This window comes from Leptopilina boulardi, unplaced genomic scaffold (assembly GCF_019393585.1).
Source record: "Leptopilina boulardi isolate dan_hultmark-lab unplaced genomic scaffold, ZJU_Lbou_2.1 LbouV2_291, whole genome shotgun sequence".
NCBI lineage: Eukaryota > Metazoa > Arthropoda > Insecta > Hymenoptera > Figitidae > Leptopilina > Leptopilina boulardi.
Window position 1 is genome coordinate 373249 of NW_026137853.1, and position 15477 is coordinate 388725.

Below are 15477 nucleotides of genomic sequence, written 5' to 3' on the forward strand. Positions count from 1 at the left end.
AAATATTATACACTTCTAGTGAGCATTCTCTCAGGTTTTTTACAAATAGGTCCATTAATTTTTAAGTTAAAATAAATACTGAACAATTTTTATCACAACTTTTTATATTTGTTTTTTTTTTTAAACTGTGATTTAAAGTTATTCAGAAAATAATGGGAACTAGAAATAAAGTTAATTTATCATTTAATTGATATTTTAATTAATAAAAAAATTCTTTAATTTTTTTATAGAGAAATATCTTCCATGTTGCTCATAGAAAATTTTTTTTTTTTTTGAGCTTTACAATTATAATTATTATTTGATAAATTTATTGATGTAGCGTATAAAATTCTAATGGACAACCACTCAGAAGCACTTATTCTAAAAGCAATTTCAAAATTTGTTAGTTTATAGTGAAATAAATGTAACACAAGTACCTGGAGGAATTACGGGAACACGATAACGTTAATATAAATGTGAAAAATCGTATATAATCTATTTTAGTATAATTAATAAATTATTTGACCATATTCTCTTTGAAAGTGCGAAAAAAATAACAATCATTATTCTAAAAATGCTTACATTTTTTTATCGTTTTGTTTTAAACAATTGCTTGAAAAAAAACTTTTATCTTGAATTAAATTTATATCTAAAAAAATGAATAAATAAAATAACAATAAAATATAATTAATTTTAACGTTATTTATTTATTTATTTAAACATATACTTTTTAACTTTCAAAGTTTTTATTTAAATTGTCAAAAAATTGTTAAACAAATATTTGAATTGTATTACGATAAAAGTTTATTGAGTATAAGAAAAAGAAATGAACATTTTTTTTCATAAAAATCGTATTATAAATTATATCTTTTTATAATGTAAATTTAATTCTATTATTATTATTATTTAAAGAGAAGTGGACAAATATTTTTAATGTGCACAAAGTTTTAAAGTAAAAAAAATGGGGGGTAAAAAATAAAATTATAATTAGGCGGAAAATTGACGTTAAAATATATAATATTTCTAAAAATAGACTAACGATACATAAAATTTTTTTTTGTTTACCTGAAAAATAGGAATTTTAATTAGTCCAAATAAATAAGCATACGACACATGTAGATTGTGTAAATATATACATAGATTTGTACATATTTAGATATATTTATTAGTGTGTTTAGTATACATGTATTGTTTTTTGGTCATTGTATTTATGTGTTTATTAAATAAAATAAAAGAAATAAAATAAAACATGTGTTATTTTTATTGTTTGTTAGTTACAATTATTTATTATAATTATTTATTTCATTATTATTACTGTTATTAACATTATTTTTATTATTATTATTATTATTATTATTATTATTATATAGTTTTTATATTTAATTATGTACAATTTGTCATTATGATATATTTTTATAAACTCTGAAAAGAAATTAATTTTTCAAAAAAGAAAAACAAATCAATTTCGATTGAGGGAGAACTTTATTTCCGGAAAAAGTTTTTGCGGAGCTATTTTTTTTAGGGGGTGGGAATCTGGAAAGGTTGATATAAATCAATCATAAAACTTTTTGATCGTAGTGCGTTTAACGTCACAATAAGTCGACTTATAATTTTTGATAAATGCTTTAAAAACTCGAATGGAAGTTAAAAAAATTTGTTTTAAAAAGTATTTCTTTGTTCTTTTTTTTTTTTAAGGAAAATTTTGATTTGTTTATTTTGTTAAATATGGTAAAAAAATTTCGTGAAAATAATTCTAATTTTACTGAATATAATACATCAATTTTTTTTTATAAAATAAATAGAAATTCTAGTAAGTATTGGAAATTTGAAACTCGTGCTTTTTCGTAAAGAGCTTTTCACGTTTACATAAAGCTAGAATTACACTTTTAAGTTGAAAGGTGTCTGTGTGTGGGTATGTTTAAGAGTTTGAAAGAATTTTTCTTAAAGTTTGTTAAGAAGGTCCTTTTTTATAATGTAGAATTTAAATGTAGGAAGGAAAAAATTAATGTATTCTAAAATTGAGATCCTTGGACTAAAAAAAAAATTTATTTGATTCAAATAATCTGTTAGTTGATTGTTATCAAATAAATATTTTTAAATAATTATTATTTTAGTCAATTAAATTGTATTTGTTTCAAATACAGAAATTATTGGTTCAAATAGTATATATATTTTTTTAAATAAATAAATTTTTATAATAGAATAAAATTATAACAAAATATTCTCAATTTTATAATATGTTGTTTTTGATGTTTATTTATATATTTTTTTGTTACTTGCAAATTTTTCTTTACTTATTATATTATTTAAAAATAGAAATGCAAGAATTTTTTCACTACTTATTTTGTATTCTTTCAATCTTTGGTTCAATGACCGTTGAATACGAAGTTGCACAATAGTTGGGTTTTTTTCTTTTCTTTTTTTTTTGTTTAGAAAGAGCCGATACCCATCATATTTTGAGCTATTATATGCCGTATATGACGAGTTTTTTTTTTTTTTTTTTGCTACTTTGATTTATGCTTGTGTGTGAATCTGTGTACTGACCACTTCATATTCGTAACAGTTCATTTGTATATAGAGAACTTTGAGCATTACCTACCTCTCGACTAGATCCGTTTTGAAAGCTCATGTTCTCATCAATCAGTTGCCGGGTAATCATGTTTAATGATTTTTTTTTGTATATTTTAATCTAAATTATTCATATCAAAAATAGATATTATTTATGTAAATACTTTCTAAAATATAAATAAATTTAAAAATGTTTAATTTTTAGAAATATAGTAGGTTAATTTTAAATAATAATACAGTAGAACCTGGATAAGTGAGACTAGAATTCTTGGCTTTTTAGAGTCTCACTTATACAGGTTCGACTGCAACAGTAATAATAATATTGATATTTTTAATATTAAATTTGTTAAAAATGTATTATTAATAATATTTTTAATTTCTTTAATTTTTGGCTTGAGGGTAAATAAAAAAAAAGATCGATTAATTTTTTAATACAAACGTAATAATAATAATAATAATAATAATGATATTAATAATAATGATCATAAAAATAGTAAAAATAAAATATTAATGAAACTTAATTTTCTAATACGATGATTAGAGAATTAACATTTTTCATTTTGATTGCAAGTATGAGAATATTATTATGCTGACAATATTCTTGATAACGGTTTTAGAGACGATTATAGATTACATTGAAGAGATTATTTACGGTTCCGTGAATAATTAATTAACCAACTTTGGATATACCGGCAGTAAATTTATTCGCAAAAGTAATGCAATCATTTTGCAGAAATTTTCGTATGAACGTTTCCCATAGATTGCAATGTAGAAACTTTTCATTTTGTTTGAATTTGAACTTTTCTCGACTGGCAAAATTAATGATATTATATTGAAAGAAAGAGAGAGATAGAGGGGAAAAAAAATCTGCAAGCTCGTGAAATCTTTGTAATTAATATATTTCACAATTTTTTAAATTCGTTATAATACATATAATGTCATATTTTTTGTTTAACATCATTTCTTTTATTTTATCTAAATTTTCCCCCTATAATGAGAAAAATTGAAAAAAATGATAATAATAATAATAATATAAATAATCAATACAAAAGGTTTATGTTTTATCGAGGTTCTACTGTAGAAAAAAAAATGAATGAAAAATTTTTTTCATTATTTTTTTTTCTATTTTTTTGACAATGATTGATAGTTATTTGTAATTTTTTTTTGTTATTAATAAATGATTGAGTCATTGTTTACGAATTAAAACTTCTATTTTATATATAATAAGTCCTTTTTAGGAAGTCATTGTGCGATCGTTAAGGGGTCACGTATATATCAGATTTAAAGTCACAAGCCTTTTCAAGTATAACTATCCTACTTTAGCATCATTATTTCTGAAATCCGAGGTCGTGACACCTGATCCTCTTCCATTTCGTTTTAAAGTCAATTTTATTATATACATTTGTATGTTATTGATTGCAAAAGAATTAATTACAATTTATTTAATTATTATTAAGACTTTTTTCTCTACAGTTTGAGTAATTTATAATTTGATATAAAATAAAAAAGTTTTTTTAAATTTAAATAAAAATTTTCTGAATAATAAATAACAATACAGTGATAATATTAATAATAATTAAAGGATTTTCGGTCTACTAGACTTCAATTTAATTTTTACCAGCTGCAGATAAGGTAAATTGTTACATTATTAGTATTCGTTCAAGCATAAATTGAGGTTTTCTACCTTACCTACTTAGAATAAAGTAGATTTCTATGTGATCAGCAGTTGGTAGAGAGTAAATTATGTTTTTAATTTTACCGACTGAAAATATGGTAAATTATTATGTCATCAACAGTAGGTCAATCTTAAATTCAGGTCTTCTTCCTTACCGACTGAAGATATGGTAGATTTCTGTATGATCAACTGTCGATAAATGATGAATTTCATGTTTTCTTCTCTGCCGAATATCAAATTTAAAGTCACAAACCTTCTTAATTCACTCAGAAAAAAAATTTTATTTTTTAACTAAACAGTCTGGTAATCTATACTCTGATATAGAATAAACAATTTTTGTTAGTTCAGATAAAAAGTTTCTCAATAATAATAGTAATGAAAAATTAATAATAAAAAATTAATAATATTATTAATAATAGTAATAATAATACTAATTATGAATTATTATTATTATTATTATTATTATTATTATTATTATTATTATTATTATCTTATGACTAATGTTTCAGTTACCTTTTACTGACACTTTATTTTTGATTAATTGATACAGTTAGAATTGTTTCATGGCTCTATTAATTATCAGTAGCTTTCTATCCAAGTGTAGTTGAAGAGATGAAGAAAACTAGGGTGTTTACTAACTGGATATTTATCAAAATTTACTAAAATGTTTAGAAGGAATTTTATTATTTTATTTACATAATAAAATAATTTTTATAAAATAGAAAATAATTATTAATGAAAAAAATAATTTTTTTTTCTCTAAAATTTCTCTTCTTTCTTTTTTATTTTAATTGTATATAGAAAATCCATTAAGAAGTGCGTATACTTGTTATTGGATTATTAAAAATTGCGTAAATATTAAAATTCGTTATTAAAAAAAAAGTCAGTAAGTACCCTGCGGAGAACATAAAATTTACCAGACATTCTGTTTTGAATTTTTTTGTATAATTTATATTAAATTGGAAAATTATATTTATTTTCAAATATATGTAAATTTTTGAACATAAAAATGATTTTATATCACATAATTTTTAAGAATGCACTTATAAAGTTTGCTTCGTACATTTTTTTTTATTCATAATATAAAAGTGATATATACTTTTTATAAGGGTGAAAAGAAGAAGAAGAGAAAAAAAACAAAGATCCTTTGCTAAAAAATGTATAACCATTTTTTTTTATCATATGTTGGCAAACATTAAAACTTATAGGGAATCAAAGGGACAGATATACGCGGAAGTAAATTGTATACATTAAAAAAAAGAAGGGTGAGACAGGGAGTATAGGATCCAAAGATGGAGAAAAGCAGAGAGTAGGGGATGACTAACATTTCCTGGGGAAGGTCGCTGATAGGGATGCTGCGAGCATATAGCAGTTTTAGTTTTCAGTCGCGCGACCGCTCTCGTACCGGACAGTCGATTGAGCAAAATTTCAATTTATTTTTTTCTTTCTGACAATAATTAATTCTTCAAGTTAAATAATTTTAAATTTCCATTAAAAAAAAAATAATTATAATAATTGTGATTTAATGTTAATATAATTTTTTTTAAATACATTTTTCGTACATCAAAAGAGTGAATTTTTTGTTTATTTTTTAATTAGTGAAAAAAAACCGCAGACGAAGAATGTGAAAAACAACAAAAACAAAAGTAAATTTATTTGATAATTTATAAAATATTTGGAAGAAATTAAAATTTTTTTTGTAAATATTTTTTGTTACTATATATATATTTTTGTATATTATTTAATTATATAAATTATTATTTTTATTATTATTATTATTATTATTCTTATTTTTAACATTATTTTTATTATTAATATTATTATTATATTAATATATTATTATATTATTATATTGACTTAAATTTGGAAGAAAAAATGTCAAAGAAAATGTTATTCTTGTAAAATATCGATGTGAATATATATATATAGGTATGAAAATTGAAGAAAAGAAAAAGCATGAGTGGTACTTTGTGGTATTTGAAAGCTTTCTTTGATTTGAAAAATAGTTTGAGTCAAACCAGTAAAATTTCTAGTCACGAAACTCGTGTGCAACCGGCTATGATGGTCGTCCACTCTACTGTAAATTGCTCGAACGAATTTTATTTAAATCGTCGAGAGTAAATCCCCGATCGGTGATTTTGAACGATATAACTTTTTTTTCAATAAATAGATTAGTTTACACAATGTGCCTTTTAAGTGCCATAATAGACGCAAATAATATGTGTTCTCTTGTACCATATATATATGGTTACATCCGCATAAATAAAATTATACATAATAGGTATATATGCATAAATAGGTTCTGTAAAAAATTTTCTTTTTTTTTATCATGTTTCACGACAGATCGATTAACGATGATCGATATGCCAGGGGGATATATAGCTACGCGAGATGTTTCATACCCTTAAAAAGGATTTTTACGAGATCATCATGTTACGTTACCCCTCAAGCGGCAATTTAAAACCGCACGCTGACACGAAATGTTACGTAGATAATTGCCATATGAGAGAGAGAGGAAAAAAGCAGGCACCACAAACTTGCTTCTCTTTCGAAGTCAAATTTTTTTTTTCGTATATTTTTACACACAATGTCAATGTGGGCCTGCCAATTTCATTTCAAATGTGGCAATAAAATTACATATATTTAAAACCCTTTTTTTATATAGGCACTCTGATTTTATATACCCGATTCTTTATTTGAAACAAATATAATTTGATTTGACTTATATAAAGAAATATTTTTCTTAGAACTAGAAATATAACTATATTTATTTTAAATTACAAAATTTTGTTTGGTATAAATATAATAATAATTTATAATAAATTTATTTAAATCAAATGAATATATTTGTTTGAACAAAAGAAATATATTTGTTTTGAATCAAAGACATAGATTTATTTGAACCAAAGAAATAGATTTATTTACAAAAATACTGAAAAACATTTTTTAAAGACAAAAATAGATTTTAATAACAATATTTGTTTTAAATAAATATTTTGTTTGATCCAAACAAATATTGAAAAGCATATTTTTTAAGACAAGGATAGATTTTAAAAATATTATGATAGATATTTTACGATATTTATATATTCCCCAATGATGAAAGACAATTTTTTTCGAAGCATATGTACATACGGGGAAAATGTGGTGTCACGAGTTTTTTTTTTTTATCAAAATTTAATGCATTTCCAATATTTTCCGGATTGCGTGTTCTTATACTTTGGATCGCGGTTTCGTTTCGATGTAGAAAAACAATCAAAATTTATGTTAATGCAATTTTGATGAAGTTATATACGCACAAAGTTTTTACGGAAAAGATTGATTAATTCCCCAGGTACCCATAAATTATTCTAGTGACGGTAAATTATTATATTTTTTTTTTCATTATAAATGATGTCGTTTAAATTATTATTTTCTGAATTAGTATGTTTTTAAATTAGTTTTTTTATGTAATTTTCAATTAATTTTTATTAAATTGTTCTTTTTAATTTATGAGGGAATTTTTTATTGTTTTTTCGTAATGATAATTAAACAAACAAAAAAAAAAAATTGTAAGAAGAAATTTAAAAATTTTTTTAATATAAACCTTTATATGAATTACTTAATGAATTTATATAGGATTTAAAAAAATTATTTTTAAATTGTGAAGAGAGCAAAAAATTGAATTATTATAAATGCTATAAAAAAGAATTTTTAAAAAAACAAAGTTTTCAAGTTGTACCATCATTTTGCATGGCAAAATACATAGTTAACTTTAAAATGTTTTTCAGTTTCTTTTTTTTTGTGTGAAACGCGTTTCTCGGGATCTCTTCCCTTTAAGATGCATCCAGTCGTAAAATGTGCTCTCTGCTGAATGTATGTTAAATTTGGAAAATTCACAAACTTCTGAAAATTGTTTAACTGAATTTCCCAAACACTGTCGCGGAATTCCAGTCACTGCTCATGAAACACACCTTTATCGTTCCGACTATATAGAGAGAAATTTTCCTTCGTTATAGTTAAATAAAGTCGTTATAAATTTTTTATTTTGTCAATTAAGGAAAGAAAAATTTCTGATTTTTATAAATTTAAATGTTTTAGAAAACTTTTTATCATAAAAATAATATTTAGGGAAAATTTCCTCTGCAATGTTCCATGTAAATTTTATATGTATAATTAATTTTTTATAATATGCTATTCACTTTGTGATATCATAAACTTTTAAAAACGAACATTAATAAAAATGTAGATCGTTAAAAAAAAGTTTCGATTATTTCTGTAAATAAAGTAACTGTAATTTTTCACTTATTTGCAATTAAAATGAAGTAATTATAAACTTCCTTATTATTATTTTTTTTTTTTATTGAAATAACGATAATACGACAGCTGGGATTTATAGCGACTTTAAACAACTTTTAATAGAACGTCTAGGGAATAAAGGACATGATGAGGTGTTTTTTTTTTTAAATAAAATTGATATAAAAATAATGAATATTATAGATACATTAAAATCTTTTGACTTTCGTAAATCCATTGACAACGTGTTTCTTAAAGAATATAATTCCTTTAGAAATAATTCCTCTTAAGCTTAAGTGACTGTACAGAGAAAAATTAAAACGACCGAAATGGAAGTATAGAATTTTTTTAAATATTAACAAAACTTCTTTAAAATCATATGAAAGAAAACCACAGAAAAATGTGTTTTATTACATTTCAATTTAATTTATTTCACTCATTTTTTTTTTAAATATACAGAACAAAAGTTTTATCTCCCTTACCGACTGAAGATAAAGTAGATTTCTATATGATCAACAGTCGATAAAAGTTTTTGTTTTAATTCAAATTAATTTGTTTTAATCATAAGTATTTTTAAAATATAATATTATTATTGGAAAATAATTTTTTTTTCATCTTTGTTAATAAATTTTCGTTGCAAATAAATATAGAGGAAAAAAAAGTTAAATGATGTCGCTTTTTTTAAAGGAGAAATTTGAAAGTAGTTTGTTAGTGAACTTTTTTTTAGAAAAGCGTGCGAGGCGTTAAAATTGAAATTCAAATACATTCTTATTACAATCACAAGTGACGCATTTCAAAGTTTTATTAGGTGCTCTATTGCCATATACTATATATATATATATATCTACTACTTGACGCGAAAATCACGATCGAAAATTCCTTCAGGCTCTTGTGCACCTCACGTATTCGTAACTAGTGACCGAGAAGCGATTCGTTGCATACGAAAGGCTATTTTCATTCACGGTAGCTCAATAGAATAAGGTCTAAATCAACCCTCTGCGAAAATATATCGATGAACCTGTCAAAAATTGCAAATTTAAAATGCAAAATTTCAATTTGTACATATCATACATTCTTAACTATTAATATAGGCTATCAAAAAAATGTTACAACTTTTTTTTAAAACAGCATTTATTATTGAGTTTCTAGACAATTTTTTGATTGGAGTTTTCGCGCTTTTAGAATTATTTTCAATTTAGGATAATTATTTGAAGGTAAAAATGGTTTTATTTTCCTTACCGACTGAAGATAAGGTTGATCTCTACATAAGTAGCTGTTGGTATAGGATAAATTGAGGTTTTCTACTTTACCTACTCAATATGAGGTAGATTTCAAGGATAATTAATAGATTTTCAGTATGCTAAGCACCCTGAAAGCATTACTTTCGTTTTAATTCTTACTCATTGAAGATAAGGTAAATTGTTATATTATTAGTAGTCGGTAAATCATAAATTGATGTTTTCTATCTTACATACTTAAAATAAAAAAAATACCTTAAAAATAAGGTAGATTTCTATTTGATCAGCAATCGATAAAATGTAAATTATAGTCTTCTTCCTTATCAACTGAAGATAAGGTAAATTTCTATACGATCGACAGTAGGCAAATCATATCTTTCGGTTTTCTTCTTTACCGATAATAATAATTATTATTATTCTTATCATTATTAATTATTATATTAATTATTAATATAATAATGTTTCAAATGCTCTTATTAGTATTGTATATGAAATTTAATATCTTTAGGAAATACATACCTTTATGTATATGTTGTTCACATTTTGTTTTGTAGATTGGAAAAATATATTTGTTACAATATATATTTTCTGTTTGTGTATATACCTTTTGTTTTCTGCTGGGTTTGAATTTGTATATTTTTGGCTCGTGAATCGAACACGATTTATATACATGTAGGAATAAAAATGTGATATGGTAGAGTGTTTTCAATGAAGAATGATTTTTTTTTCTCTTTTTGTAGTAAGTTAATTAAAATTTTTATGGTGAAATGGCAGTTGGGACTGTATGGGTTCAATGATTTTTTTTTCTACATTTATATAAAAAAATATTGTGCTTGATTACGTTTGCACAAAAGTAATTATTGTTCGTCACATTTAGCGTAAATGTACAGATTTTGTATATGTACATGTGTTTGTCAATTGATACGGAAATTACGTATCACATTTTTTTTTCTCCCCCCGCGAAATGCCAATGTGTTTCACGTGCGTTCCAATGTGATAACATATTTTCATCTCAATTCACTTATTGGCACTCTTCCAATTCTGAAAATTCAGTGAAGACAGTAAATTATTGATGGAGCTCAAATATTTTTATTTGCGGATCAAAGCGACTCATTTTATCTTTCCTTTTTTCTATATAAATTTTTTTATATATAAAAAGTTTCAACATTTCATTGCATGCGGTAAAATTGGTAAATTCAAAGATTCAATTAATTATTTTAATTTAAAAGTTAATAATTTTTTAATTGAAAAATTATTTTTTTATTTAACAAATAAAATTTTTAATTTAAAAATTAATGTTTTATTTGAAAATTAAAATTTTTAATTAAAAAATTAATTTATTTGATAATGAAAATTTTTAATTGAAAAAAAAGATTACAAATTAGAAAGGGGAATGGATGTTTAAAAAAAAATTGAATTTACAAGTTTTGAAATATTCAGTTTGAATAGAAATGACAAATTTTGCAACATAACTGCAATAAAATTAAATTTACATTTTATTACAAATTGATTAACTTTTTATTATCTACTGTTAACAGAGAGGTACAACGATTTTAAAGTGGAAATTGTTGAAAATATCAAAGTTTCAAATAAAATTTTAAATTCAGCTCACATTATGTAGAGAGTTTATAAATAATAAAAATTTTATAAAATTCTTTTATAAATTAAATAAATATTTTCACGAGTCAAATAATTATATTATCCCTATAATTAATTGAATAAATAATTTATACCTTCTTTTTTTAAAAGAGAAATGAATCTTTTTTTTCATCAAAAGAATGATTAAATAAATTGCAATAAAATGAATTTCCATTTTATTTTCGTCCTTTTTGGATTTTATAGATTATTTTTTTTTGTCCATTATCCTTAAAGAGAAGTACTCGAGCGCAGAACTTTCGAAGCAAAGAAAAAAAATAGATTATATTTTTCCTATCCTTTGGATATAATGGTTCGTTTATCATTTATTCAGAGGATGTTGAAATGTCCTTTTTTAATTTTAAAGACTTCCGACATTTTGATGTCTCTGTTACTTCGTAATGTGCGCGCACTCAATGGAAATGAGAAATTTACTTGAAAATGGAAAGCGTACACTTTATAATAGATGAAGTGATGCGTCAAGAATGATCGCTTCTCAAAAGTTTATCATTTGGTCCTCCCTCTCTCTTTCTCTCTCTCTCTTGGGCTCAGCGCTTATCACCAAAACTTAACTCATTTGAGTTTCAATTACCCTCTTGACAATATTATAAATGAGCGACATAAATAATACATTTAATAATAATAATCATTATTATTATTATTAATATTATTATTAATTATTATTATTATAAATATTATAATTAGTGCTATTCTAGGAATTATTATTTGTCCACAATTTATTTATTAAATTAATGAGAGAAAATTTGTCCGAGCACAAAATTTTCTTCTCGATCAAACGATGGTTCTTTATGTTAATATGTTCAGTACCTGATCTAATTTCACGATACCTCTTGATGTATAAAAGGGGCAAAATAAAATTTTTATCCTCAGAAGCTACCTCCCGGAAACATGAACCCTTGCTTTGAAGTGTTTTTGATTAAATTATTAGCCAAAGGTCAGTTTTATAAAAAAAAAGAGAGAAAAAATAATCATTATAAATATTCACTTAATTCAGTTAAATAAAAATATTTATTTCTTTTAAATAAATTTAATTTCGTTCAAATAAAAAATTAAATTTAAATAAAAATATTATTTGTGTCAAAAAATTTTTTTATTTGATTCAAAATTTATTTGATTTGAATAAACAATTTTTTTTTAGTTGTAAAATAATTGTAATGGTATTTTTTTTTTTTTTTTGTTTGAAGAAAACATAATGGGTATTATATTTGTGATAGTGATAAAATTTACTATAAATGTTATCTTGTTTTGTGAAACATGTGTTTTTTTTGTGTTTAACAATTCTGTATTTGCATCTTTGAGTGATAATAATTCAAGTTAAATTCTATAAAAAGAGACAGTCGTTTTTCACGGAAGCTGGTTAAAATGTTGTCATAGAGCGTTTTGCGCTTGGCAATGGCTTGCGTCCACTGCAACGAATACGGCAGCATATTTTTTTTCTTTCTCTCTTTTCCTGTGTGTGTGTGTGTGGATATTTCACCGCTGTTTTATTTCACTCGGATATGTTTTCGCGAACTATAAAAATCCTTTAAAAAAAAAATATGCGGATTTTTATAAATGATAAAAATAATACAGACTTTCCGTTACAAACTGAATATATAATAATAATTTTTAAAATGGTTTAAGCATTTTTTTATAGTTAAAAATTTTGCTCGTCATTTTTCAATGAAGACTTATTATTTGCAAACAATATTTTCGTTGATAAATATTTTTTTATTCGACAAATATTGTTTTTTATTTATTTTTTATATCCTCTTGATAAATATAAAAAATATTTTCTATTTAAAAAATATGTATTTGGAAAATAATTCTTTTTTATTGAAACATATATTTTTATTAAATTTTTTTTTTCTTGTAAAAGAAAGTACATATGTAGAAATAAAAATGTTTGGAAAAATATAGGTACATACTGTTTTATTTGAACAGTATATTTATTTCAAAAGAACACCTAGGGCTTAATTGATACATTTTATTGATGATCATGAAATGAACAAATTTTTAACTTGTTATTGATTTATACCAAGTGAATTTAATTGAAGTAATATAAAACTAAGTGTGGAGAACAAATATTTACTCAAGTGGAGTTTTTTTTTTTTTAATTTAATATGTGTATATTTTTAATAATTATAATATTAATTATATAAAATTATTGATTGTTCGTAATAATTTAAAAACCGCGGAAATAAATAATATTCCAAAGAAATAAAAAATAATAATTGTAAAAAATATTTAATTAAGTGTTTATTTTATCGAAGTGATGGTAAAATTAGAAAAAGGAAAAAAAAACATATATTTTGTATCTTACAACCGATAAACTGACGGTATAGTAGGGCATGAGAAGTATTCCTCGTGAGAGATCTACTGGTAGATATAAATCTTAAAGAATAGATACCGGGTTCTGGCGACCCGGGAATAAATTTCTCGGTCGGTGCCGCAGTGATTCATTTTCGTCTTCATATATATAAAAGGGCCGAGAAAGATCTGGATTTTTTTGCAGACAGCAAAAGCCCAATGCTAAGAGATGTGTGTCCTTCACACGTCTGAAAATGTAAAAAGCTTCCAACTGGAGCATTCACACACACACATACACATACACATATAGAGTGTTGGATTTTAAGCTGTTGAAATATCACCTCCCGCACGTTGGAGGATTTTGAAAGCGCCAATTAGAAGCAGTTTTCTTCCTATTAATTATTATTAGCTGAATGTACAGAATAATTTCAGAAACTCTTTCTTTTCGTAGAAAAATATTATTCCTATAAATTATTATGCCCTCCGCAGGCTTTGAAAAATATTTACATACAAAAGTTAGTTTTCTTTACTTTTAAAGTATTTTTTCATTTTGAACCATTCTTTTTTTTTATTTAAATTTAGAAACATTACACTGAAAAATTATTTAATTCAAATAATCTTTATTATCAAGTAAATATTTACTTAATTCTTATTTGAGTCATTTGAATGGTATATTTATTTGATAATAGTCAAGTAAACAATTATTTAAATTAAATTTTTTTTCAATTTATTACATATTTAACAAATAATGGAAATGTTCGATGTAATAAATAATTTTTTTTTCTTTGATTCTAAGGCCAACTTTTCATGAGACGTCAATGTAGTATATAGAATATTGTAGACCTAAAAATTTTTTGCATCTCCACTTCCAATTCTGATGCCACTTGGTTTGGATTCAATTTTAAAGTTATAGAGAAAAAAGTTTACTTGATTTATGAAGTATAGACTTCTCTCTCCGGGATATGAAATTGATTCTTGTTCTAGATGGGAAATTAAAAAAATATGCTTAAAAAGCATAATTTCACTTTCTTTTTTTTAATCATGAAAATTAAATTTTTTTTTGCTAGACGCAATTAATTATTAATGTGTAAATTTTCATTGAAATTATTATTCATATTTGCATGTAATAATTGCGAAAAAATGAGCTGATGTTCGCGTTTAATGAAAAACCATTAATTGCATATTTCTATGTAAATTCAAATTGTAGCACAACAATGGGAGATGATTTTCAAACCTCTTTATTTGATGATATTTTTTTTTTTAATTTGAAAAACAAGCGGGTGGTAGTCGTTAAATTATTACATTGAGAGAGGTAGGGGAGGGTTTGTTTTGTTTTATTATTTTTTAATAAAATTGTAGAAGTTTGTAGTTTGCAAATGAGAGGGAAGAATTGAAAAATTATACGAATTTTTTTTTATACTCTGACGAATTATACACACGCATTCACAAATAATTCGATCATTCTTCTTTAAAATTGAAAAATATGATTGATAGACGTTTCGTTTTTAAATAAAAACACGGTTCTTTATAACATTTTTTTTACGAATGTCAATAAATTTTTTAGTTAGATTCCTACATTACCGACAAGCATAGTTTTTCCTCGTTGTTTCTTGAAAAGTATAAGTGATATTTAAATTTTTTTGATAGTATTAGCTTACCGGAGAACTAATATTAGTGCCACAATTATTTTTTTGAATGTCAATAAATTTTTTAGTTAGATTCCTACATTACCGACAAGCATAGTTTTTTCTCGTTGTTTCTTGGAAACTGCAAGCGATATTTAAATTTTTTTTGATA

General features: G+C 23.6%; 1 protein-coding gene across 1 annotated transcript in view; it reads left to right on the plus strand.

Moving 5' to 3' along the window:
• Positions 1 to 5617: 5617 nt before the first annotated feature.
• The window catches only part of LOC127282218 (monocarboxylate transporter 10), a 68809-nt gene continuing 58949 nt past the window's right edge, over positions 5618 to 15477 (plus strand). Inside the window, exon 1 of the mRNA XM_051306357.1 lies at positions 5618 to 5868. The gene's annotated coding sequence lies outside the window, so the exon portion shown is untranslated. The remainder of the gene's footprint in view (positions 5869 to 15477) is intronic.